General features: G+C 37.7%; 1 long non-coding RNA gene across 1 annotated transcript in view; it reads left to right on the top strand.

Annotated features, from left to right (window-relative positions):
- The window catches only part of LOC124049750, a 66,074-nt gene extending 40,758 nt beyond the window's left edge, over positions 1-25,316 (top strand). Inside the window, exons 2-3 of the long non-coding RNA XR_006841456.1 lie at positions 23,250-23,346; positions 23,812-25,316. This is a non-coding gene — a long non-coding RNA (uncharacterized LOC124049750). The remainder of the gene's footprint in view (positions 1-23,249; positions 23,347-23,811) is intronic.
- The last annotated feature ends 2,144 nt before the right edge of the window (positions 25,317-27,460 follow it).

The raw sequence follows: 27,460 nt of genomic DNA, 5'->3' as shown, positions 1-27,460 counted from the left end.
TCTTGTGTAGATTTTTTTTTAATCTATTTTAGAAATGAACCTATTTTTGGTTTGCCTCTTTTCAGTTTAAACAGTAAGATTCACTCAGTGAGTAATTTCTCCCTGATTTTGCAAATATAAACAGGAGCACATTGTTCTAATCCCAGAAATTTACAGTATACAATACAATACAGTCATGTGGACATGTCATCATTCACAGATGTTACAGGAAAAAGCAACTGTTGGCAATGAATGTTCTTCAAATGTGACCCTTATAGCAGGGGATAAAAAACACAAAATGAATCCATACACTATTAAATTCTTTAAAACATATTTTTTTGTTTTGCCAGTAATAGGAGTTGTGACATTATGTATGCCGCAAATTTACAGCTGTAAGATTTTATCATTAGCGAAAAACTTGTATCTGCTTTCTGTTTGAAATCTAATCTTTCCACCACAAACATGCTTTCTCTCAAGCTTTTGTTACTTTTGTATTTTCAGAGCTGTTACAATTTGTAAGCATTGAAATAAATCATTTCAGTTTGAAGTGAGTCAAATTGAATCATGGGCAGAATGTCAGATTTTATGATGCACTACATTTCTTCTGAGAGAGCGGAAATTGAATCGAAACTTGGCTGTTACATCTTTACACCTAAAATACCTAGAGATTAGCTGTTGCTTCTCTTTTTGACAAATGTAGTGTGTTGTTCACTAAATAAATACTGAACAGAGTTTTCAACTACAGAACTTCTCATTAATTTAAATTTTCTAATCAGACAACCGATCACATCACAACAAAAAAAGGTGACAAGCAAATCAGAAATTAGTACTTGTTAAAATTTTAAAATTGTAATTTTTTATTACAAAAACAAGTATACTTAAACTAATGTTATATCAAATGTTTCAGTCTGGAAATCTGGAAAGTTCAAAAAACATCTTTATGTTAACTAGGAATTGTTTTTAAAACCAAATTATTGTTTATATATATCCACAGACAACTAAAATATAACTAATATTTCCTCCCCCATGCAGTACACTAGGTGGTACACTGAAATTGAATAATATTTTTTGAAACATGTTTTTCTTGGAGGTCAACTGTGTGCCCCTGGAATAAAATGAAATCCTAATTTTTGCATTACCATGAATATAATATTTTTCATTCTCTTAAACCTTACAAATTGACATGAATAAGAAATCTGTAAAGCCATGATAAACACAAGAAGATCTATGGATTATGTGGAGGTTGAGTCACTTACAAAAGGACACCTTGACACAAGGTAACAAGTGAAGGGAAGAACAGGCCTTGTTAATGTTTTTCACCTCACCAAACAGTTTGAACTGTAGATAAATGTGAACTGGAGTCCAGATATAACCACACAGTGAAATGTCCTCTGCAGAAGCACTCCGAAGTAAAGTCATGAGATATTGTTTTGGAAAGGGTAGTCATGCAACATCTCAGAAAAGTCAACAAAAACTTGATAATGCCAACATGTTTAGCAATATCAGTACTAACCAATAATTATTTCCATTTTGAACATGAAAACCAGTGAAGATGCTAACATGGTAACAGATTTTTCATGCACTGATCAAAGATTTCTTGTATCCAGTGAAATATCTTAGTATTTACTACAGTAGGTGGACTGTCACAGTATTTTTTAGCACTTTGTTTTATAATCAAAGAACAAAACAAAAGACATTAGCCTCAACTGTACTTTGTGTTTAGTAGTAATTAGCAAAGGCTGGCATGCTAAAGCACTAATATACGGTGGTGGACATGGTTAACATTACACATTCTTCAACCTAAGCATATTAATACTGTCAAAGTATACATCTTAACATGCTTATGTTGGCATTTGGCTCAAAACTCCATTGGCAATGCTCCCTAAGTCTAACCTTATTACACAAGTATAAAGTATTTAATTTGAGAGTTTAAAAATCAGCATTCTTTCATATTTTCATAAAATGAAAAAGTATTTTCATGATAAAACAGTACAATAAAAAGGTAAAAGACACAAAGTAATGACTCAAGAGATAAGCTGGGGTGGTATAATGACTCAGCGTTTCTCACAACAAGAAGGTGTTTTGTACAAACTTGAAATGTCTCCATGTTATCCCTTTGATAGACTGGCAACTTGTCCATGGTTTGTCGTGCCTCCTGCACAATACATGCTGGGATGGACACTGGCTCTCTGCAACCCTGAAGAGAAATGGCAAAAGGACAGACAAATGAAAGGGCTCAGTGGCCATGTTAATGCTAGACTAATTTATTTATTAATAATAAAATCACTTTTTAAAGACAGATTCAGAAATATGCATTAATTCTTGTATATTATATCACTTCCCTCACCTTATTGCATTATACTCTAGGATGGCATGTTTTTGTCTCATCACATCCAACACTTTGACACTGCATCTCCACTCTGAGTGCTCTACAACTTTGTTTAGAGTGAATTTTTCTCTGGACATGACAGTGCTGCCAGGCCTAACACTGAATGTCAGTCTGGACAATTGATACCATAAACCCAATTGAAACTTTCAATCTCCCTCCCGCTGATAAGAACAGAGGGACTCTGCAAGGGGGGAGAAGGAGGGGGACTTTCTTTCCTTGACAGCATAGTGTCAGTAACTGCAGAATCTCCATTAGACCGGCAAGGAAAACAACATTTGGGAGCACATCTCCTGCAGTTCAGCTCAATACATTTCCACCGCAATATGGTTTCATTTTTTAGAGGAAGGTGAAGAGAGGAAACCTCTCTTGTTTACTGTGTCTTGGTAAAGACTGCTCGATGTTATGTATGCAGTTCAATAGTAAATATCTGGGGTCATGTTAAGATGTAGTCAGACATAAATCCAAAGGTTGCAATTCATGGTTCCCGGGCACAAGTAAAATTCAATATATAAGTCTTCCAATGACGACATATCTCCTTATAAAAAGCTCATCATAAAATATTTAAAAGATGCTAGTTAGGGCTTATGGAATAAAACAATGTTCCCAGCTTATCAGACCCAGGTTGCATATGCTTCTCATGCAGTCTCCCATCCAGGCAGCTTCAACTTTGATTTTCCACTATAGTCTTGTTACTGTGAGCTACTGGGCTCATGGGACTGGAAGTAGGATAGTCAGACATAGGGATTAGGGTGAGAATAAGGTCAGGTGTAGTTTAGGGTTAGGCAACGTGAGCATGCTTAGTTAAGGTAAAGTTCGCTCTTGAGCCCAGGTCTTCTCTGAGGTTTCTGCCTATTAAAAGGCAGTTTTTCCTCAGCAGTCACCTCTCAGTATCAAGAGATAACTTTCGCTGTGATTTATGAAACAGACTCCTGGTTCCTTAGCTTAGCCAAGTAGTTTTTGTGCCAAAATCTAACCAAGCTGTGCCTGTTTCACAACAATAACATTCAATACAAAATATGCTGCTGTACTCACATCCCTTCTCTGGGAAAGGCTTTCTACAAGATTTTAGATTCTGGCAGCAGGACATTCAGCATTCAGCCAGAGCTTTAGTGAGTTTGGCCACTGATGTTAGTTATAAGCCTGCTTCTCAGATAACATTCCTGTTCATCCCAAAGAAGGCTGAGTTCTGACCAAGACACTCAAGTTCCTTTTTCTAACCTGGGTTTGTACAGAGGGAGTGTTGTCACTTTGAAATGAAGGCCTTTGCTAATTATTTCCTCAAATGTGGAAACAAACAAAGTTGCCTAAAATTTAAGGCCAAACCATGAAAAACAGCCATTAAAGGTTATTTTCCACCCCTGTGAAATCCTGTTTTTAAAAGTTATTGAATGGATGAATCATTATGTGGACTTTGAGAGTTGAGAGATGTTCATGAGTCAGTTAAGGTCCAGCATGATGAGCCAATCGTCTGACAACACAACACATGAAAAGATCCTGGTGGTTGGGAGTACATAACTACCCTGCCTCTGATGCCATTGTGTCCATCAGCGTATTGATCCAAAGACCTTATCAAGCTGTGTATCTGAAGCTAACAGGGTGGTGGGGATTGACTTTGCAAATCTCTACTCCTTGTGACTTTCCCTTTGATCTGAGCATGGCCTCTTTGGTCTGTGTTTCGTAATCAGCTGAGTTGAACTCGTCTACGTCTCAGTCTCTCCCTCTACATGTTAAGACTAGAGCAGAGCCAGTCTCTTTGGGGTTGCCAAATGCCACCTCAAATTTATTTTACCTAATTCTGTCAGTCTATGATGTATCTGGTTGGAGAAAGAGCGCATCTTTAGTAAAGTTTCAAACATTTTAAAACATTTAAGCCAACTCATCAGCATATTCATATGTCACACAGCTTGTTGGCTTTTACATTTGTGTAATGTTTTATTTATGCACCTTGTGTAACTATTGCATCATAGATTACAAAGAATAGATGTGTGGGAACATCAGTATCATCAGAATAAACTGAATAATTGCAATAGTTGCACTGTCTCTGGTTATTTCATGATAACCAGAGACAGAAGCATACATCATGTCTCACTTCCTCACCGCAATCCAAAGATGACACAGAGTGATAACAAATACAGGCAGTTCTTGCTGAACACAGGGGTTAGCCTTCAAGTGGAAGACTAATCCAAAGCAATGATCAGTGCTGATGTTATGACTGTCCAGTCATGTGCACAATCAAAGAGCTATACAATTTAAGTTACACCCAGCATTGCAGAAAAGACTTAAAGTAACACTGAATTGCATTTTAAAGTCAGTATAAATCAAGATCATGTAAACTAATGTAAATAATCAATTTACCAACAGTCTGTCTGAAGTCATGTGCAGTGTAATGAGAGTGATTCTCTGTGATACCAGCTTTAGACCAACCACCTATTTTCGTGCTAGCCTCAGCTAGTAGCTAGAGGATTTTATAGTAACAGTAGCAAGGGATCGAGTATTGGTGATGAATGGTCAGCTGACGAAATTGTGAGTTTAAATGTTAACAGCGGAAATCCACCTTGGCTACAATCGTTACCAGCATAATACTAATTAATACATGCTAATTTGGGACATAAGAAACAATAACAACAATAAATAGCTATAAAACATAAGACATGTTATTTCTGCGCAATTATGTTTGATAACTCAGACCCATAGCAGTATGAAAAAAGGTATATATATATATATATATATATATATATACATAAAAGGCATTTATGCATGTCAGGTATAAATATTTATTCAGTCCTCGACAGGCATGAGAGGGTGGGGGTTGAGGGGGCTACACTTCTGGGGAAGAAGTAGTTCCTCCCTCTTTTTAGTTCAGGCTTTAGATGACTAACGCAGACTTTGTTCGCACAATCCTCTGTGCTGTGTTTACCACCTGGCTGGACACAGTGTCGTTAACAGATTCTGAACCGTCCAAGTAAACCGTGTACACAGCAATCTGTTGAATCTGACTCAGAATAAGACTGTTTACATACACAGAGCTGTTCCTGCTAGCACTCGAGGTATGAACCCTCTTTGACTGAGTCATTCTCTTTCTTTTTATACTTGAGAAAGGAAAATGATGATTCCAGTGTTAGCTGTGTAATCCTGTTGGAACTCAGACAAACAGTCAGAGGCACTTAGAGTGAGATTTTCCTCTAAAACTTAAGTATGTTGATGGCTGGCAGATTTTTTTTTGTAAGCTTTGCTTCTCTGTATTTAGCTCCAGGAAAAAATGAATGCAGTTCAGTATTCCCAAGCTTTCTATACTGCTGGATGTTCTATGCTGGAGTTTTCTTTCCCAGAGAAACTTGTTTTAAGCTGCGCATTGCTACAATTTGCATATTGCATTAGAGGGGTATTAAGAGCTTTGTAACCAGGAGAAAACACGGATTTAGATTAGAAGTTCTCTGACTGACTGCTATTTATTTGTCAGTTTGAGAATGAGCGAATATTCAATTTGCACAGGATCAGATATCAGAACAAACACAATGACTGTAATGAATTTTAATATATTGTATGATGACAGTATCACCTGCCATCAGTGTATCTGTGATGCAACACTTGACCTCTGATCAAAAATCTGTCACAGGATATTGCAATGAATTTTGGTAGCTGGTTTGGCCTCAGTTTTTTGAGCTGTGTAATCATGCATCATATGTGTTGGCTGTATGACATATTGCATTACAAAGAGAAAATTAAGGCAGATTTAGTTTAGTTTACTTAGAGTAATACAAGTATTGTGAGGAATAAGATGAAATGCCAGCATAATGCTTTAGCCCATGTATTTGTGCACAGATTGATAATTAGCTGCATATTTTTGGGTTGTTCTAACACACACACACACACACACACACACACACAGTAGACTTGCCTACATACATGCTGAATCATTGAACACAAACATTTGGTATTACAGCATAGGTAAGATATGATTAGATAAAAAGGTAAATACTCGTAATTGTCCCTATTTTTGTTCTTTTCTTTCGTTGTTTCTTGTTTCATTTTCCAAAGCTAACTTTTACTGAAAGGGCAGTTTACATCTGTTTTTGGTTATTGTTCTTAATTTCAGGGCACGTTCAAACGTTTATTTAATTATTTTGTCAATACAAACTTATTTTTATTTTATTTTGTCTGTTACCAGGGCAGCACGGTGGTGCAGTGGTTAGCACTGTTGCCTCATAGCAAGAGGGTTCCAGGTTCGAATCCCGGTCTGGGCCCTTCAGTGTGGAGTTTGCATGTTCTTCCTGTGCCTGCGTGGGTTTTCTCAGGGTACTTCGGCTTCCTCCCACAATGTCTGTTACTTGCTTATACTCTTAATACTTGCTTGAACAGTCTCATATCTTATGTGCACAGAGATCTTAAGGTACATGACTGCTAACCAGTGGTGGAATATAATTAAGAACAAGTACTTGAACTGATTAGCTGATGAATTGATTCAATGATTGACAGAAAATTATTGACAAATATTCAATAGTCATCATTTTCATGCAGAAATATGTTGTGGTTTCAGCTTTGCAAATGTTAGTATTTGCTGTTTTTCCTTTTAATCATTTAAATTATTTCAATATGTTTTTTTTTTTTTTTGCACTGAGTACTTTTAGTACCTAAAGTACATTTTTCAAGACATGCCTAGTGTTAATCAAGTAACATTTTTTTTATGCTGAGTATTTCTACAGTGTGGTATTATTCTTTTACTTGAGTAAAGGATGTAAATAGTTCCTCTACCTCTGGCTGCTGACAAACATCTCAAATAAATGAGCAGTGTGAATGCTCAGGGGAAGAGTTGCCCATATTAATCCATGAGAGCATGTCAAGGTCAAGGTCAGTGAGCTCACAGTCATGTGGCTGAGTGAGGACGGCTTCAGTATAAATGTATCAAACCTGTCCAGTGTCCACAGGATAGAGGTCATAGAGTGTGAGCTTTACATTGGACTTTATCCATGATCCATGAAATGACTGCAGTCCAATTTCACCAAAACCTAATCAATTTTGAAGAACATCTTGCTGAGTCAGGGCATAATTAAATAGGGACTACAACAAAGTCACAAGCAGAGTAATCAAATTTATAACAACAAGGCCAAATAGAGAAATTGTGTATATTATTTCTCCAGTTTAAACATTTGAGTGATTCCTTAAACACACAAGCATATTTAGACTTTGGACTCAGCTCAGACTTTCTTCCAACCGAGCTAAACTTTGTTCACAAGTCCTACAACCTGGCATTGTCTGTCAAATTGCAGCAGAACTATGACTGTTTTGATTGTACTAACATACTGCCTACTGCATACTGAGTCAGTATGTACTGTATACTGTCTGCTAAATGAAGTATGCCATTACCAGCACGCTGTTAACATTCAGGTATGCTCAAGCAGTACGTCTTCACTGTATCCCATGACTATTATGGAGCACATTATCAGTCTCTATCTTTGAATGAAAATTGCATCAAACATGTAAAGTAGTTAGCACTCCATGTAACATTTCTCATCTCCCCTTCATGTTTGATTAAAAGAATGAAGAACTAAGGTAAAAAATAACTATTAAGGTCAAAATGTTTCTACCCTTGATTTACTTTACTGAGGAGCAGAAGAGAAGGCTGCTGAGCTGTGGAGGCGACTGTAGGTGAGAAGAGTCAGGAGGAGGAGGTTTGTCTCTGATTAAGTATTTTATCTTATAAAGTTTATCTAAACTTCATAATAATGAAAAATAGACACAATAAATACAGTAGATTGAAATGTTGCTGAAGTAGTTTCCTGCATTGGCTGCAGTGGTCTACATACGACTACATGCTATGTAGTTGAGACACACCATATACTCATTATGGCATCATACTCAGTAGGGGTAGGATAAGTTAGTATGTGCCTTCCAAGACGCGAATGGTCATCTTGTGACTTATTTCAGTTACAGTCCAGGTTTGGTTAGGACTTGACGCAAAGCTTAAAATGATTACGACTTGTACTTATTTCTTCACTGGAGTGGGATGCAGTTATGTTAATCACTAGCAAATGTATTTTTGCATCAGTGTGGCGTAAGGGGAATATTTTAATTAATTCACAAACTGTCAGAACAGTCTGTAACCTTAGTTATTTGTGCATACATGGCTGTCAGAGTAAACATAAAATACAAACTGGCCGAATAACAAAGTTATGGTGACACATCACGTTACTATAACAGCAGAAAAATGATTCTAAATGACTTCTACTAAAGGACTGTTTGTTATTTATCAGAGGAAAGGGGTGGCCTGGTTGTTGACTTTGTTTCTTTTTTTTTTTTTTTTTACTTATTTATTTTATCTTGACCAACCCCGGAGCTACAAATATTTTCCTTGAGCCTCCCTGTGCAACTGGAGGAAAATGCATTACCCTCCCTCTGCCATAAAAGGCATACATTTTCTTAGCTTTACATCAAATGTAGGTAGTTTTGGAGCTGATGCAACAAGCAAACAGGTTGCTAAAAAAACTGTTTCTTTAGCCAAATCTCCCAAAACCAACAAAATTTAATAAATACACACATCAAGTGCACATAGCAGCTTTAGCGGGCCATGTGCATATTAATGTAGCGTTTTTCCAAATAAAACGTTACACACATGAAGCAGTTAACAGTTAGGTGCTTAAAATAAAAATGTCCTGATAGCTCTGATGGAGCTCATGATTCATCCATAAGGGCAGCTTTATTACAAGCAAATCCACAGTATGAACCTGGAATCTGCGTGTAACACAGAACATTAACTATCCTCACATCCTGTCTAAAGCCAGAACAGCTGTGCCACATGCACATAAGCAAACAACATTTTTTGTTTCAGCTGCAGTGTGATGCTGCATAATAAATTTAACAAAAAAAAAAATCTGAGCTGTCAACAACAAACTCATCAGTACTGATGTTTCTGTGAAATTCTGGATACATTCAGTGACACGTGAATGACATTATTGTAAGATTCAGACATTAAGCCGTCACATTTCGGACGTGCCTGAGTCACCATAAGAGCTGTATTTGACATTTAAGTAGAATAAGTCATAAATGCCACTACAGAAAAATGAAAGAAGCAAAATGCATGAACGTTAGATTGTGATGTTCAGTCCAAGTTTTGAGGCTTTTGTGAGCTCTGCAATTTTTTATTATTGACCAGTCCCTGTGCTGAAAGGTGGAGAAAGGCACTGGAGACAACTCCACCCACTGTAAAAATAACTGAACTGGTCTTATAATGCCTACCTAATCCTACCTAAACCTACCTTATAATTCCTAATAATACATACCTAATCCATGGTGTGTCTTCTTATGTGCAGCCTATGGCAGCCATATTTGCTTTGCATGAATTTCATTGGCTGTGCAGCATCACGTAAGATGATGTATGACACATGCAATTTGTCCGTGAGTTTCCTCCTGTAAAGTCTAGGAAAGCTGTGCTATCCTACCCCTCAAACGTTTAATAATTCAATAAATAATTAGCTCATTCAAGATACAATATACACTCGACACTACTTCCTTGGGCCCTCAGCAATACACAAAAGGCACACATGCATGCATAAACACAAGCAGGCAGATAGAGATTTCCTGCTTTATATTATGTAAAATGGATACTTGTTGACATAAAGTAACATTTGGCTCCTGTGGCTTCAGCCTACACTTCCCTCTCTCTCTCTTCTCTCTCTCTCACTTTAGCCTCTGCTCCCTTTTGGTCAGCTCTTGAGTGTTCCCTTTTCTCCCTCCTAATCTATCCAGCATCCATCTCTCTCTCTCTCTCTCTCTCTCTCTCTCTCTTTCTCCCTTTCTCTAAGTACAACTACCTTATGACGAGGTCAACAGGCCTCCAGGCACAGTTCTGTCTCTGCCTCTCTGCTGCTCTGATTGGCTCCATGGAAAAACTGTATGAATTGAAATTATAGCCAACCTTTTGAATCAAATTAATTTTGAAACCATCTTCTTAATTAAATTATAAAAAATATGATTATATTTAAATAAAGGCTACTTTGACATATAATGTGTGCTACTGATAGTGTAGCCATGACAACAGTACCTTGCTGGTGTGTAAGTTAGTATATGTAGTAGAAATTTGAGGTACCTGTACTACTTGAGTATTTCCATTTTATTATTTTATACTACTACCATATACTACTTCATAGTTTTACTATATCTCAAGGGAAAATATTGTACTTTTTTACTTCACAACATTTGTCTGACTGTATTAATTTCAGTAATGCAATGTTTTGTACCTTTCCTGTCCAGTGAAAACCAAGTATCTTCAGTTATGGTGATTTTGAATGTTGAGTTGAGAAAATTCTTTGACTCCTTAATCTAAATAAACTATTTAAAAACCCCATTTGATTAGGTGGAAAGCTGACAAAGCTGAAAACACAGCTGTTTTTCTGACTTTGTAGAGATACATGGTCCTCACAGTACAAACATGATCTTATAGAATATGACTTATTGCTGTAGTTTTAACGACTAGCATTTGTGGCCCTTGAAGTATATTTTGATGCTAATGCTTGTACTTCTAAAAGTCCTGCTACTGTTACTCGTAACATCTGAATACTCTCTATTTGCAAATCCACTCACAGCAGTGCTTCACAACATGCAACTAATCAAGGCACAGTAACAGACAGATTAAAGCACTGGTATTAGGCTCAGTACATACACGGGTTTAGACAGCTGAAATCCCTTAAATTGTTTGTAGTGTTGCAGAAAAAAATAAACCAAACGTAATTTATGAACATAATTTAACAACATAATTTCTGATCATGTTTTCGCATGGGGAAAAAAGTTATATTGTTCAATATTTAATTGTGGACAAAAGACGTGAAAAACACAAGTCCAAGGTGTCACAAGACCAGACTTGACATTTCCAGCTCTGTTTTGAGAATCTACACCATGTGCTAATCTTTGAATTGCTGAGCAGTGCTGATAATACAGAAGAATTCAAAACATCCCACCGTATTCTTGTCTAGCATTAGCATACAACATGATGCCACCATATTGCCCCAACTGTATCAGTGTGTTTGTAGATTATTGAACATTTGCATAAAAATAAGTATGACTGCAAAGCCTGCTATTTTCCTCTCACATGAGGGATCATCTCAGAGCCACGGCAAATCCTGAGCTTTGTTCATTGACCCTGTGGGGTCAATTATGTTTGCTGCAAGAAGACACAGAGATGCCTCAGGTTCACAAGACCACAGTGTTGGCATGTTGATCGATGGCGGGGATGCTTATCAGCCACAGTGTGTTACAGACACCTAATTGCAATTGATCCCTTTTGCTGTACCATTAATTGTAAATCCTCGCTCAATCACAAACTCCACACACTACACATGTTGTACTCTAAAACTAAAACTTCATTCATCAGTGGGTTCTAGATTGGTTTTCAATACAGGAGTGCCATGGTAGACAGTACCAGAGCTAAGAGACACACTGCTCAGAATGTGGAGCTTCACTGTGCTGTATGCAGCGCCTGGATGGTTTAAAGGTCAAGGTTGATCGTTAACAGCTGAGCGCTCTCATCAAGATGTCAACACACTGACTCATCATATCAAAACACTAATAAAAAAAAAAGGAATCAAATACAATAAAATAACTGATGCTTTTTAGAAACACCAGCGGCATTGACTCTAAGGAAGCTCAGTCAGGCGGGACCAGCATTATGGTTCAGACTGAAATATCTCAACAGATATTTGATGGACTGCAATGAAATTTTGTACCTTTTCATGGTCACGGTCAGGCGCAGTGATTTTGGAGATCCACTGAGTGACGATGAGGTTGACATTTGTGGGGGGTTTTTTTTGGATGGATTGCTGTGATATTTGTTGCAAACTTGCACATCCCTGCAGGATGAATATGACTTTTTATCAGGCACTGTCATCAGGTCAGAATTCTCTTCTGTTTATTTAATCCACAGCTTGGGCAGGCCAGGCAAATTACGATTCTGATCTTTCTAATTAATGAAATCTATAATAATATATATATATAATCTATACAATATTAATTCCATTACGTGCAGTGATCTCCCAGCAGCAGAAACAATTAAAGTGTCTCCCCATTAGGTGAGACACTGTTCCCATTTCCACATGAGACACATCAGCTCAACTTCATTGATTATTTAAATCTCTCAACATGCCGACGGGCTTGGTCAGGGTGAAATGTTAATTAAAGTTGTGTGTTCTTCTACACATCCCAAAGGTCACGCATACACAGTCCTGGTTCATGCAGTGAAATTGTTTGGAGTAAAGCAGCCGTCCAACTGATAAATTACCAACTGTTAACATGATAACACTGAAATGAGTTAGTGAACATTATGCTTGCTGTAATGTTAGCATTGTCACTGTGAACAAGCATTGTTAGCATGTTGTCATTATTGAACATTTGGCTCAAAGAATCCTACCACTGTACCTGAAAGTGTAGCCTCACAGAGCTTCTTGCATGGCTGTAGACTCTTAGTCTTGTTTGCTTGTCACTGAAAAAAGACTATTCTTGGCCAAATTATATAAGTCTTATGCATGAATATATACTGTAGGTAAAATGAGAGGAAATTTTAATAAATGATTAATCATATGACAACATTTCTCTGCTTTCAAAGACAAATTATATTCCACATTATGCAAACATCTTTCAAGAAACTGTCTTTCCTTTTCCCTAAGCTTCATGGGAATAAACATACAGCAATACTAGACAGGGCGACAAGCAATGTGCACTATAAGGCTAACCGCTATGAAACTGCCGCTTCCCTCTTGCAACAGAGTGTACATAACTAAACAGCGGGTTCTCAGCAGCAAAGAGAGAGGCTTGCCCAAAGGATAAACTCCTCCAGGAAGCCTCGAAAGAAATTGGTTATTAAATAAGGTAGACCGGAGATAAAGATGTCAGCAGTAATAATGCTTTTCATTTTGACTCTGATCTTATTTGTTCAGAGGGGAGGATGAGCCGTGCAGTCTCACTGAGTTGACATAAGGGTTTCTCCCACTGCTGAGAGACTGATCTGTCAGCAGATACGTGGCTATGCCGTCTTTGTCGCCCTGCCCTGGTGGGGACAAACTAATATAGTGGAACTGCAGAGGTGGCACTTTCTTACTAACACATTTAATACCCCATACATACACACAGAAGGCCTGAACACATACAGTAACAGTCATTGCTGATGTATACAGGCTGTGGTGGTCACAGTGAGTGTAGCTTGGGTGCTCTGCTGTCCTACATGTCCCAGTGGCAAACAGAAATGATGGGACATACTGTACAGTAGATTCAGACCAGTTGGTGATCCTTCTGTAAACTACCCAGAGCTAAGCCTGTACTCACTGTATTCTTTGTCAAGTCTGTTTCACCTACCACAACGTGAGCACCTGCTCACCAAGGAGATGGACACAAACCGATACAACTTCTGAAATATTAAAAACTGTGTGTTAGAGAAACATGCAACATAAAAGGACACATAATGGAAATCATCTGGAAAAAAAAACTAATTAAAGAGATCAAAATAATTAAGAAAATTTACATAATTGTTGAAGTTCTTTGGGAAAGTTCACAAAGAGGAACAGCACATTGACAGGGAGAATTTAACCAGTGAAGGTTTTATTGGTAATTGCAGCTCAGCTGTGATAAACCACAATCCCTCAGCCTTTTCAAGAACACAGCTAACAGTAACAATGGTCTGTTGTTCCATTATCTTATATACCCACAATACTTGCAAACTGCAAATCCTAAGCCAAGTCTGATCAGTCTGACTATACAAGTAAACCAAATTGTCTATGTAGCGTCTCAGTATTTTAGCTGGTTAGTTTACTGTATAGATCTTGAATAAACAAATGCAACCCAATACAGCAGGCCTGCAGCAAACCTTTGAAAAGGCCACTTCCTTCTGCCATTGAGGGTTTCAAGAATCAACTTACAACAGACTTTCACTCATTCGGCCAATAACAGTGCCTGACCCATCCTGATCCTTTGTTGTGCATGGTGTGGTTTTGTTTTATTTAGTGAGTTTTTTTGCTTGTTCAGTAACCACGCGAGGTAAGTGTGAATAGATTCATAAGGAATTTATGGCAAAACTAAATTTCTTTATATCAGATTTACATTTAAAAATCCAATTAAGGTTGACACCATCCCACTGAGGACAAAACTCAACAAGCATGAACTCTTGCTCAGCCTAAATTTTTACTACTACAAAGCTGTGTCAATTACAAGAACAATAACATAAACCTTAAATGTGTCCTGTAGAGTTTTCTTGTAAAGAAACCAAAATTAAAATTAGATTCAGTGTTACTCACCAAAACGCATTGTCTTTGAGGTGAGAAGAAATGTGTTGAAGGCATTTACATCTGCGTAAAACATTCGCTGAGATGATTTTTAAAGTTTTAAGAAAAAAAACACTCTGATAAAATAGCAGGATTCTGTTTTAGGACATGCCAAAATGACTTTTTTCTGTCTCCCACTGATGACTGTCTCTTGTCTTATCTCTTCCTCCATCTGTCTCACTCGCTGACTCTATTCGCCTGATGCATGTATTTGATTGGCTGAGAAGCATCATGTGAGATGATTTACAACACATGAAATTGGTCTGTGAGTTTCCCGTCCGTCTAGTGATATAAAGGCTACAAATGCTGCGCTGAAAATAGAAAAGATCAAATTTTAATGATTTTCAATAATGTATCGGTTATAGGTCTGGGTCTGGATAGAACGGTGTCTGGGTTTGGACCTGCTTTTAGTGACCTCGGGGATGAATGGAGAGGGATGGCAGGTTGACAAGGCAACTGCATCCTTGGCATCCCTTCTCAAATGATATATTATTGATATATTATATTCAGTTGATGTTAATGTAACATCTGAAAGACATCTGGTGGTTGCTTTTTACTTTTTCTTTATTTATTGTTTTGTGTGGTTTGGTGATGCTGTTATGCACTTTATTACATTTCCTGTCACATGGACCCCTATACTATCACTGTATCCCAGAGACTCACATGCAACTTAATCTTCAATTAATTAAGGACTATAGGGCCAAAAAACATGTGCTGAAAGTGTCCCCCATCTTCACCACTGAAGATGGGGGACACTTAAAATAGGCCAGTTATTAACTCTGCAGGAGGAATGGGCTCTCTCATTGGACAACTGACAATAAACCACCTACAAGGTGCACTCATTAATCGTCAGTCAATGACATGCAGGCTGGCTGGAGATCGATATTAAAAAAACTCTCAAACTGGCAGCCTTTCAACCCTCCCACTCTGAAATTTCAGCTTTAGACAATACCCCCAAAAAACCACATGGCTAAAAAAATAATAATAATAAAAATAATTAAAAAAAAAAAAAAAAAAACAACCAGAAGGGTAAACACAATTCACTGAAGACCAAGCCAATTCTATTAAATATTTATGGTTGCTGTTTCTTACTTTTCCTAAGTTTCTTTGGGGTACAATAAACAAAAGCCTTTTTTGTTAGCATAACACAAACATAAAACATGGACAATCAGGCCTAAATTCAGTTTTAATCACATCACACTCTTCTTTAAGGTTTTGTTGAGACTTTACAGTCTGCTTTTATTATCCCTACAATTGTTCAGCATTAGGATATTAACAGCTACTGCTCCTTTGTCTGTAATACATTAGAGGCCTTGTCCATTTGCTTCAATATAAACTGTCCTTACAGAAAGCATTCCCTAAATGGTTTCAGTCTGCAATGTGACGAGAAGAGTATCAGTGTTCTAACATTAAGGGCACACCAAAACCAGGGCTGTAACAAATACTGAGAACACTCCTGGGTGCTTTAACCATAATTTAACATGGGAGGCTTTACACAAACTAAACAAATACATATTGTGGGCATTTAAAAAAAAAGCTGATTGCAGTTCGTTTAAAATATCCCTAACTTTAACTACTTTCAACAACTGCCAACAAAATAAAGAACAAATAAATAAAAGATGGACTGGATTTTTAAGATGTCCAATTTGGCATATTTTAATGGGTTAGTATCAGTTAAAACAAAGCCAATCAATCCTTTCTTTGTCGTGCTGTACTATTTTTTGTCCAATTCAGCCTGCTCTTCTTTATCACAACTGGGCTCTACAGTTTAGTATTCCTTCCTGTGAGTGAAAAATTGCTTGAGTGCACCTTCGGTAACTCTGAGTTCAGACAAAGAGGCTGGTGCACAGATTTTCTAAGTACAACATTATATGTAATTAGCAAAGAACATTGTACAGTTCATTCATTTATAGCTGGTGGTGATTGTCGCTTTCACCAGTAAAACTTGCAGCCATTGTCGGCAGCAGGTTGACAATAATTCCTTGCAACTTACAATTAAACTTGTCTGTTGTCCAGTTAAAGTGCTCTCTGCAGGCCTGAGTCTATACTTTGTCAGAAATCAGCGCTGAGGGAAGAACCTCTGCTGTCGTACAACCATGAGTGCTTTCTTTAGTTCCAACAAATCCAACACTGGGATGCGACTTCTCTCTAGCTAACCTAAAGTCAAAGCCTCAGTCTTTCGTTCACATCAGGAGGATCAAGATTCTAACCCTAATATTTTATTTTTAAAATCAGGGCCTTGAGCACTTGGATTGAATAGCTTTTGAAAAACATATAAAGTGCTGTCATTTCCAATGTATTACAGGTATTTTGTGTTGGACATTCCTAATGGCTATCAGCATGTCTGTATGATAATTTACTTTGAGGAAATTAAGCATTATTTGGCAGTTCGTTTTGTTAAATAATTTGTATGAAACCTCTGAATGCATCAGTGTTAAATAAAAAGCTTCGTCCAGATAAAGTTTGAACTGTGTCCTATAACGATTTTTATTTAAAAACTTTTATACTTGCTATATGCTATATACTCAGCAACAGCATATGCATCTTTTAATGTACTCAAGTTATTGTGTAGGTAAAAAATACTTCCTTGCTTCCTGAAAATGGTACATTGCTTTAAAAAGAAATCTTTAGAAACTTGGCCTAACTGGGGCAGAGACAAACTTTGGTCATTTAGCTCTGCCAGGTTTAACTAAACTAATAAGATTACATCTGCCTCTGGAGCAGCTTTGCCCCTGAGAAATGTTTATATGACTAAAACTCCAATTTACTTAATGCAAATAAACTGCTGCTCATTGTCTCCTCAGGCCTCCCTCAGGTCTGTCTTCCTCCCAACCAAACGTAATTCCTCTCCCTGCTCCCCTGCCACTTTATCATGCAAATCAATATGGGCTGAAATGCTATAAAGAGAGACAACCATGCAGTTAAAAGTAATACTCAAAAGCTTCATAATCTCAAATCTTTTGCACGTGAGCAATATTTACTTTTTATGTCTAGACATGCAACAAAGTTTTCCACATGTTTTCAGATGCCATTGCTTTACACCCTGAAAGCAAATTTTGTTGCAAATGAATTCTTTCTAGCACTGTATTTAAATCTCACTGACAGTATACTTGAAGCTGCTTTTATCAAATGATAAACTATGGCAACGTAGTGACAAACCCACAGAATTAACACCAAACTCTGCAGATTTACTATCATCCTCAGTCAAGATATGAAAACATCTGTCATGCTCACACAGCACTCAAGGGCCTAAAATTGGACAGGGACAGGACTTGAGAGGAAAAAATATAGTTTTGCTTGGAGGAATGACAATTACATCACCTTGTTTGACCAGTGATGAGAAAAACAATCATTTTCCATTAGACACACTTGTCAATTTAGGTAGTTGCAAGCAGAGCTAATTCAGGGAATGAATAAAACTGCACATGTTAAATGCTGGCCAGTAATTATTTCCAACAAGCTTACAGTCCGTTGAACACAAAGACATCAACATATGTTAAAGTCACTCTGGCTAACATTAGAAAAGCCATAGAAAATAATGAGTGAAATACTGCCACACCAATTCACCGCAGATTGGAGAAAAATAGGGTTTGACATATGGCAAAAGTGAGTGGTTATATTAAAAAAGAGAGCACAGAATTATACAAAAGCAAAATGAATGTTACAGCATGTACAGTAATCTTAGTAACACAAATGTCGTTCTCATATATCAGTCAGTTATTAGCTTTTCGTGAGCCTCTAGCTCAGCTCATTATCAAGGTATGACATAGTCTGTACCACCATCCATTGGTACAAAAATCTCTCAGCAAAGGGTCTTGGGACATCATGAGCAAATTTGCAATGTTTTTCCATCGGCTATAGCTCTATTTACAGGTTGTCAGAGACAATAGAACATAATTAAAAAGAACACAGTTATCAACCTCATTACAACCATGCATTTAGGCGAGTCAACTCAGGCATCTCATTTAATTAACTAGCCTTTACAAAGCCGCTTAGTACTGCCTAAAAGTAAATCTCTATCTTTTTTCCTGCTTTCCCCCCTCTATGTATCACACACACACATGCAATCTCAATCTGAAGGTTACACACACACACACACACATATATATATGCATTTACTGTGCTGTACATCATCATTTTTTTTTACTTTGTACACATTTGGCTATAATATGTAAGGGGTAAGGGTCAACAGAACTTTATATTCTTATCAAATTAACAACTGTGACTTTATATGTGTCTAAAGATCAAAGTCTTCATTTACCCCAAGGCTCTGTAAGGCTCTGCAGTTTTGGCAGAACAGGCAGAAAAGGAAAACATCCAATTATTCTGACTTGAGTTCACCCATGTTACACCAAGTGCAAGCCATACAGTCATATAATTTAAATAGGCCAAATCAGCTAGAGTTTCATACTTGGAATTCACAAATGAAACTATACAGACAGACAGACTGCTTTTAAAGGACATGATTTGTATTCATTTTAATATCAGATTTTATTTTGATGCAGTTGGCTTTTTGTTGACACTAGTTCACATCACTTCACTGGGGATATCTTCACTGTCAAGGACTCCTGATATTTACAATTACAAGTCAAAATTGTGTAAAGTTTTTTTTTGTTTTTTTCTAATTAAAATCCTCCTAATTTCTGTTTGAATAATGTAAATGTGTTATGAGGCCAAGGGGTGTATTTAGCTAAATGCTAACGTGCTCATGACAATGACAATGCTAACTGATATTTTGCAGATATAGTGTTTATCACCAGTTTGGTTACTATGTCAACATCATCATGTTTCCTAATTAGCAATAAACACAAAACTGAGGGTGATGGGAACAACATTAATTTTTCGCAGGTCTTTTGTCAAAAACAGTAAATTATCAGACAGTTAAGGGATCATTTAATGAATCTAAAATTCAAATCCAGTCCATGCAGTTGGTGATGAGAGATTTCACTTAAACTACAAAAGTGAATGTCATGGTGGCACTTGTGAAAAAGTGAAGGGACAAGTCATTTGGTCGCCATGAATGTGTGTACACATTTTCATGACAATCTACCTAATACATGTTGAGATAGTTTAGTGTGGGCTAACAGACCGACATTGCCACCCTGCGTATTAATGTTTAAATGAAGTTGTAAAATGAGACTTGGCATGTGGCTGAGATACTGGCTCCATAGCTCAAAAGACACAGCAGCTGAGCTTGTTAACCTTGACTTGGCCTGCCAATAAAACCTGAAAACACCTTCACCACGGATGCACATGACCTTTCAAGAGCTTGTACTTCTGCATGACATTTCATTTAGCATCAACTCACTGTATTAGTTTTGGTCTGTACCCACATCATATGCCAGCATGGCTAATTCCTCGCACACATTAAGCACACTGGATAAACCGTCCGTATTGATTAAAGGGTGTTTTCAAACCCGGTTACCCTTTATTCTTCCTTCATGAATAAATCAATACTCTCACCTCAGTAGGACACTGAGGTGACATGAGTAACACCACCCAGTCAATGGGCACCCCACTTGTTGACCAACATTCACCTCACTGAACCTGCCACTTGCTCTTAGCATAAAGAAAAATATGAAGATTGAACCAAGATACAAGATAGGGAGTACATTATTCCCAGGCCTTTTTAATTACACATCCCCAAATAATAATCCTCAGATCCCAGAACTCACTGAGCTTTGTTCTGAGCTATCAGCTTCGTCTGTGTCTAACCTTGAGTCACTGTAATTATACATTAGGTTCATATGAAGGGCCCAGCGGCGTAGTCTGACTGCTGAAATGTGGGTCGTGAGTGTTTTGTGTTCTTTTCTTTAATCTAAAATATATTTAAGCGAGACAGGGGCCGGGCAGGACACAGCTCTACATCACCCAGTGGGGTGCCTGTCTGCCGTAGCCACGGGGTCCTGCTGGATGATTTATACCACAATACCAATGGCTGTGATGGTAATATACTACAGGTAATTGAAAAGAAAATTGAATTAGGTCAACAGAAGCGGTGACAGTCATTGTATGTCACACAAAGACTTTACAACTACAACATCATTCTGCCATGCTGGCCCCATTAAGTATCTCACTGCCAATTGTAATATCAGCGGACTAGATAATTGTTGCCATATTTCATTTAGACTTAAGATACACTCTGAAACTGTACCTCAACCTGTTGTGATACACGTACTGTAGCACCGATAAGGTTTTGTACAAGTTGTCTAGTTGTATAAAATGAGATAAGACCTTATCTCTTGAGTCTACCGCTCATGCTGTGTTGGTGGTATCCTCAGGTTAAGTGGCATGGACAGTGTGTGCCGTCAGATATCATGACAAGGTCCAGTAGAGCGCAACCCTCCCACCTCCCCCTTTGAATCAGAAGGTTCAGAAGCCCAGAGTTCAGTGCCTAACAGTAAATGTTAACTTTCACTGTTAGAATGTCAATGAAACAATAACAAATAAATGAAAAACAACTAAATAAAGATGCAAAACAACCAGATGAAAAATGACTGTAAAGTAGGGTTGCTTTATAGTGCAAAAATCACAATCATGATTTTAACAGTCAATGCTGAGATTGTGTTTATTGTTTTTGACACGATTAACATAAAGGCTAATATACGATTTGTAAACACATTTTTATTTGATGTACATATTAAGTGAGAAATGATTGCTGAAAACTCTCATCCTATTTAGGTACTCCAAGCATCAGTAGCATAACAGCATTCATAAACACATATCAAAATCTAAACAGCAAGTTGCAGTTGGAAATGATACAAAATGACAAAACAAACACACAAAAATACACACATTCCTAAAAGACACCCAAGATGGCCACAAGAGGTACAAAACAAGATACAAAACAGGACAAGGAATGGACTGTAAAAAGATGTAAAATGACCACAAAGAGACACAAAATCACTACAGAAAGACTCAAAATGACCAATGACAAAAAATGAGAATTTATCAAATCATTTGCAGTAGCTCTGTGTCTCTTTCAATCTGCATCACAGTCTTGTTCTTATGTAAGATAAGTTGGGGGGGTCTTTCCTGTGTCCTGTGGTCCATTGTGTCCTAATCTTTCCATGTCTTGAGGCTACTTAAAGTTACAAATAGCAACTATTATTGACATCATTCCATATTAGTGTTGGGAAGACTCATGACCGGCACTCAGTGTGGGCAGTTTACATCCTCATTCCTCAGCTGATCGGGAGCATCTCCATCCATCAGGTGGCTGTGGCTTACCTGCTCAACTCTTCTCACTCTCAATAGCCTGGCCCAGTGCATTCAGGTGGCAGACAGTTTTATTAGAGCACTGAAGGATGTTTATTCTGCATTAATTTATTACACTGAATAAACAGTAACAATTAATACTGTACAGTTAATCATTATGGCTGTGAGTAAATGTATTTGTCTCTTCTTTAAAACTGTGCTCCAGTCAGTAGTGTGTATAATAAACAATATATTTTCCATAAGAGTCCATGTGAATCATGCAGAGCACACACATGCTGGAGAAGTGCTGAGCTCCTCTTCCATCTCAAAGACTTAAAAATTAATCTCGCACTTTGCATGAATAAAATGCCACCTAGAATGTTAGCGGTTGAATGGAGGAGCAAGCCATAATTCACTCTAACCATCTGTAATGACACACAATGCAATTAACAGATAACGAAATTAATTAAGTTGGATTTACCGTGACACCTTTGTGGCTTTGAAGTCACTTGTTTATTCGAATCGAGCCGTTTTGTTGATGCATGGGCACAGGACCTTTTAAGTGCAATGGAGACAGCTGTGAGGGGAGTATGAAATGAGGGGGAAAATACAGTCCAGGCCGTGTTGCAATGGACTGTGCTAAAAACAAAAAGACGTTTGACACAGCTCCAGGTTTTGTTTGTTACTTAAAGTGTCATCTCAACTTGTTTACAGCATTCTACACACTTTACTGTAATCATCTTGTGAGGTGCACATTTTGTTCTGTAATGTTTTTGTGTAGCTTGAATTACCACACTAACTCTATAGTGGGGCGTGAATTAAATGAAATTGATTTGCCCGTGCTGAATACACTCTTCACAATAATATCCTGTTAGGTGATCTTACTATAACATAATGGTGACTGCATAACTAAACATTATCGCAGTTTCTACAGCTTCAAGACTTTTCCAGGATACAGTTCCACTGTGTGAAATGAAAATGTTTTATTGTTTTTTTTTTGGGTGTGGGGGGGTTTGTAGTACACATCTGCTACTCAGTTATTGTACATTATAACAATAGTCACGAGAAGATATTGACAGAGCTCAGCCTGGAATGAGAACATTACCTTTATGCAGCAAAATGTTGGATTATTACAGCAGTTTTTAGCTCAGTCAAATAAAAGCTCACAGCTGCCAGCGTACAAAGGGAGAAGGGAAATGAAAATATAATATGCATTGCATTCATTCACACAATTATTGCCTCACATGTGGAAGATGATAATATGAAATGTTCCTATAACAGCTGGGTCACAGTCTTTTCGTTGCTCGTTGAATATATTCATGATCTGGCCGCAAGATGGTAAACTCTCCCTCTCTGATTCCTTACATCCTCTCTGTCTTGAACAGCAGTGAGGCTGATCAGCATGGACAGTTCTGTCGGAGAGGAAACAGGAGAGGAGACAGGAGTGACACAACTGTGGCCTCCTGCTGGGAAAGAGAGCAGGTAAAGCAGGGGAAGAGGGTGGCTTGTAGATAAATAGACTAATCTAATTTGTTACCTCAGCCAAATGTATTCCAAATCCCCCTCTGTGGCTCCCTGTCCCAGCCTGTGGTGGATGATGCTAAAATGTTTGGGCAGGAAGGGACACAACTGGGAGAGAGCTTGCCCAGAGGAAGTTCAACACTAGCCCACAGTCCTCTCTGACACATTCCACAATTCTGTATTCTGCATTTAAAACCTCTGCCCATCCACGTGCTGCAGTGAAATGCATATACTTATGCAAATCAGAGTCTACCATGAAACAGCTCTAATAATGTATTGATAGTAATATATCGCCAATGGAAATTGAAACTGAGAAATGTTGTCTCATCGGACCAGAAACCAAAAGTACAGATCAATTTAAAATGGCAAATGACTATGCTCCCAGAGCCCATTTCTAAGTAGTGAGTAATATATCTCTGATCATAGGCTATTACCACCTGGTCAGGCGGGGGCCAGGCTGCCTGTGGAATACAGAGAGCACTCCTTGACTTTTACATCAAAAAGACACCTCAGAGAAAGTCCTCAGAGCCGTGGGCACCATGGATCTCAGGGGCTGCACCACATAAGGAGTACAGTCGAATCGTTGTTTTCATCTTTCTCTCTGGTCTTTATTAATGGTGACAGGATTATAATTCAGCGAGCTGTGCTGAGTTCACTGATTCTAATCACACTCGCTTGTTTCAGACAATGGGAGTGTATGGTGAGTGGACATTTCATATAGAGAAAGCAGGCTGTGGCGATTTGAGAAGCCCATGTTGGGTCAAAAATTCTTAAAACATTAACAACATTAAATGTTTTCACAGTTTAGCAATCTCTTTCCTTTGTTCAGCAATCCATTCTCTCAGTATACAGATTGCTAAACCTTAGGCACAGTTTACAAACCATGCAAACAGATTTGTAGAGTGAGAGCACATATAATCCTGTCACCATTAATACATTAACAACCAATTTTTTTCACCGTACATTGACTATACTTCTAATTAGCAAGGTTTCTATCCATAGTTAGTGTCCATCTTAAACCAAGATCTAGACAATCTATAAAAGAAAATGATAATTCATGTGTCCATTTGCTACTATTAATGTGTGGCAGGAGTTGGTGGCTTAAAGTGTCCTGACAGAAAGCGGTTTGTACTTTGGTGGGTGCAGTATAGTTGCTTTCAAGTTGCTTACAAAATTTGCAGCCATTGGAGTCCAGTCATTTAGACAGCAAAATTGTAAATGTGAAAAAATGATGTTTTGACATGACAACTTTCACTGGAATTTCAGGTAGGACATGAAGCATAAGGATGCTTTTCAGTAACACCAAATTGTTTTAATTATTCAACATATCATCACATTCACCTCCAATGAGAACTTCACATGTGAGGTGAAAATTCACATGAGCCGATGCAAATGAAGACCTTTTTGATCTGACAGTCAAAATTGATGGGTGGATCCTTAGATCACTACTCTGGTGTGATGAGAGATGAGAGAAAAGAAATTTGAATTTCAAATTTCTATCTTGTTAGGTGCTGTGTGGCACAGGTAGATACAGTGGTGCTGAGAGTGGACAGTCAATATTAGGTATATTCGATAGATTGCCATTTTAAAAACCTTGCTGGAATCATTTTTGTTGGAGAACATTAGGGAATATGATTGTGCAATACCAACCTCTCAGCGCCTCTCCTTCTCAATATCTTAATACCATTCCTGTTCATATAGCACAACAGGTCAACCTTTCAGACTTTGTGGGCCTTAAGGGCTGAAAATATTTTGCATCTAAATGTATTATTTGTAATGTTTCAGAGTTCAACAGCATGCATAAGCATAAAAAGGACGGTGTTTATATACCATCGCCTTTAGTGTGTTCTTATTGATCAAAGTTGACAGCTACACATGTTGGATAAAGAGAAACATCATGATGATGTATTTTTGTTGCATTATTTATCATGGCTGGCCTGGTAGGGCTACAGTCCCTGAGGTAATCTGTCTCCTGATACATTATATCAGACAAATCTCTGGCTCACTCTGGAGAGTTTTTGCCTCAGAGTTTTATAATGCATTCTTTTTCTGTTATGTAACATTTATGTTTTATGTCCAGGGAAATCTGTGTGTGTGTGTGTGCGCGGGTGTGTGTGTTTGTATGTGTGTACTAATGTAATGTTTTATTTATTATCAAATGGCAGTCGTCTTTGAAGGACTTACATTGTGTTTGCTTAAGCGCAAGACAGTTTCATTTTTGTGGTGCTAGTTTCATGTATTCTTTGAAAATGTCTCCAGATGAATGCAACTGTGATTTGGGGGCACTGTTACTTCTGAAAAAAACCCTACTTATCAACAGAAGACGAAACCACGGAATGGGTGTTCAGTTAAAAAACAAACAAGCAAACAAACATAACATAATCCAATCCCATGGTGTCTTTCATTAGGGCATTGACTGTATAAAATATGGATGGAGCATTTCTGGCTTCCGATCTGAAGCCAGAAATGCCTGATTTATAAAAGATGTCCAACTGTATGTGAGTTTATGAGAAATTGATCCTACTTCACACTTAATGCATTACCTCAGTTTCCTAATGAGTTTAGGGTCTCAGTCACAAGTTTCAAGTCTTGTGCAGTATAGCATGAGGTTCATTTTGTAAATAATGGTCCCATTTAGAGTTGTTAACCACAGCACGGCCTCAAGTTCTCAGTCATATCCAATCAGGGTGGAGGTCCAGCAATACATATCCTGCCCAGGTCCACTATCTCATCCAAATATGGTATATAAACTAACTACAGCTGGTGTGACCAAAGTGGAAATGACTGACATCATTTTTGTCTTATCGCAGATTGGGGATTACTGTAGTTAATCAATTGCAAGATGCAATGAGTGGATTAAGATGGAAATATCAACATGCTACTCTCTACAATGCTTGTAAACAACTTAATTGGTTTACACAGATAATCAGTGTGAGGACACCAATGAAATTATTGCATATAAACACAAATATAGTACTAATAACATGCTCTGCCCCAGTTGCCTGATTTTCCTCTGATTAGCTGCTGCAGACCTTCATGGAGATGGATTAATAGATTTCACTCAAGTGCCTGAAAGGTTTGGTGTCTGGAGTTTAGTTTGTGTGTGAGTGAGAGGTGCTGAAGAGAGAGACGGAGGAGACAAAGTGATTTAAGAGTTTAAAGATCTTTGAAGTGTGTTAAACAGTTCAGAGTTGTTGTAAAAACTGGGATATTTCTGCCAAACCACAGACTGCATGGGGAGTTCCCACAGGATACACAGGCTGTGTGGGTGTCAACTCATTTTATTCACATTCAGGATACAGAATCAACACATCAGCAGGAGGGAATCATCATGGTCTTTTTATAGGCTTGATAGATTTTTGTTTTTTAATGATTGCAATAGAACTTATTCTTGGCCCTTCTTACAGGTTCATGTTTTCGACTCCATCTTACACAGTACTCACGTGTTTGTTTATGTAAAGCATTGTTGAATGCTACTTAAAAATAAACCGAATAAAACCATGAAATGAGCAATAAAGCAGAACAATATACTGTACATGCACACACAGTGGCCATTTTATTAGGCACACATGTACGCTTGTGTACAAGTACTGCAGGCTACTTAAGTACAAATTTGAGGAACTGTACTTATTATTAATATTTCATCTCACTTTATACTTGTACTTCACAACATCTCAGAGGGAAATACTGTATTATATCAGACGAATCTCTGGGTCACTCTGGAGAGTTTTTGCCTCAGGGTTTTATAATGTAATCTTTTACTGTTATGTAATATTTATGTTTTAGGTCCAGGGAATCTGTCTGCAAGTGTGATTGTGTTTGAATGTGTGTACTAATTTAATGTTTTATTTATTATAGGCTTAAGCCCACAATGACCTAAACAATCCATCACAATAATCCATAATGATAATATTAGTTGCAGTCCTATACAGAATAACAGAATGATTCAACGCAAGTTTCAACTTGTCAGCATGTAAACCATAAGCTAAAGTAAGTGAGTGGAGCCAATTAAATGGTGAACAGAGAATGAGCTGGAGTGGAATAAAAGTATTGTTTGAAGAGATACTAGGAAAAA

The sequence above is a fragment of the Scatophagus argus genome, chromosome 18, assembly GCF_020382885.2.
Source record: "Scatophagus argus isolate fScaArg1 chromosome 18, fScaArg1.pri, whole genome shotgun sequence".
NCBI lineage: Eukaryota > Metazoa > Chordata > Actinopteri > Scatophagidae > Scatophagus > Scatophagus argus.
This window is presented reverse-complemented; position numbering and strand designations above follow the sequence as displayed.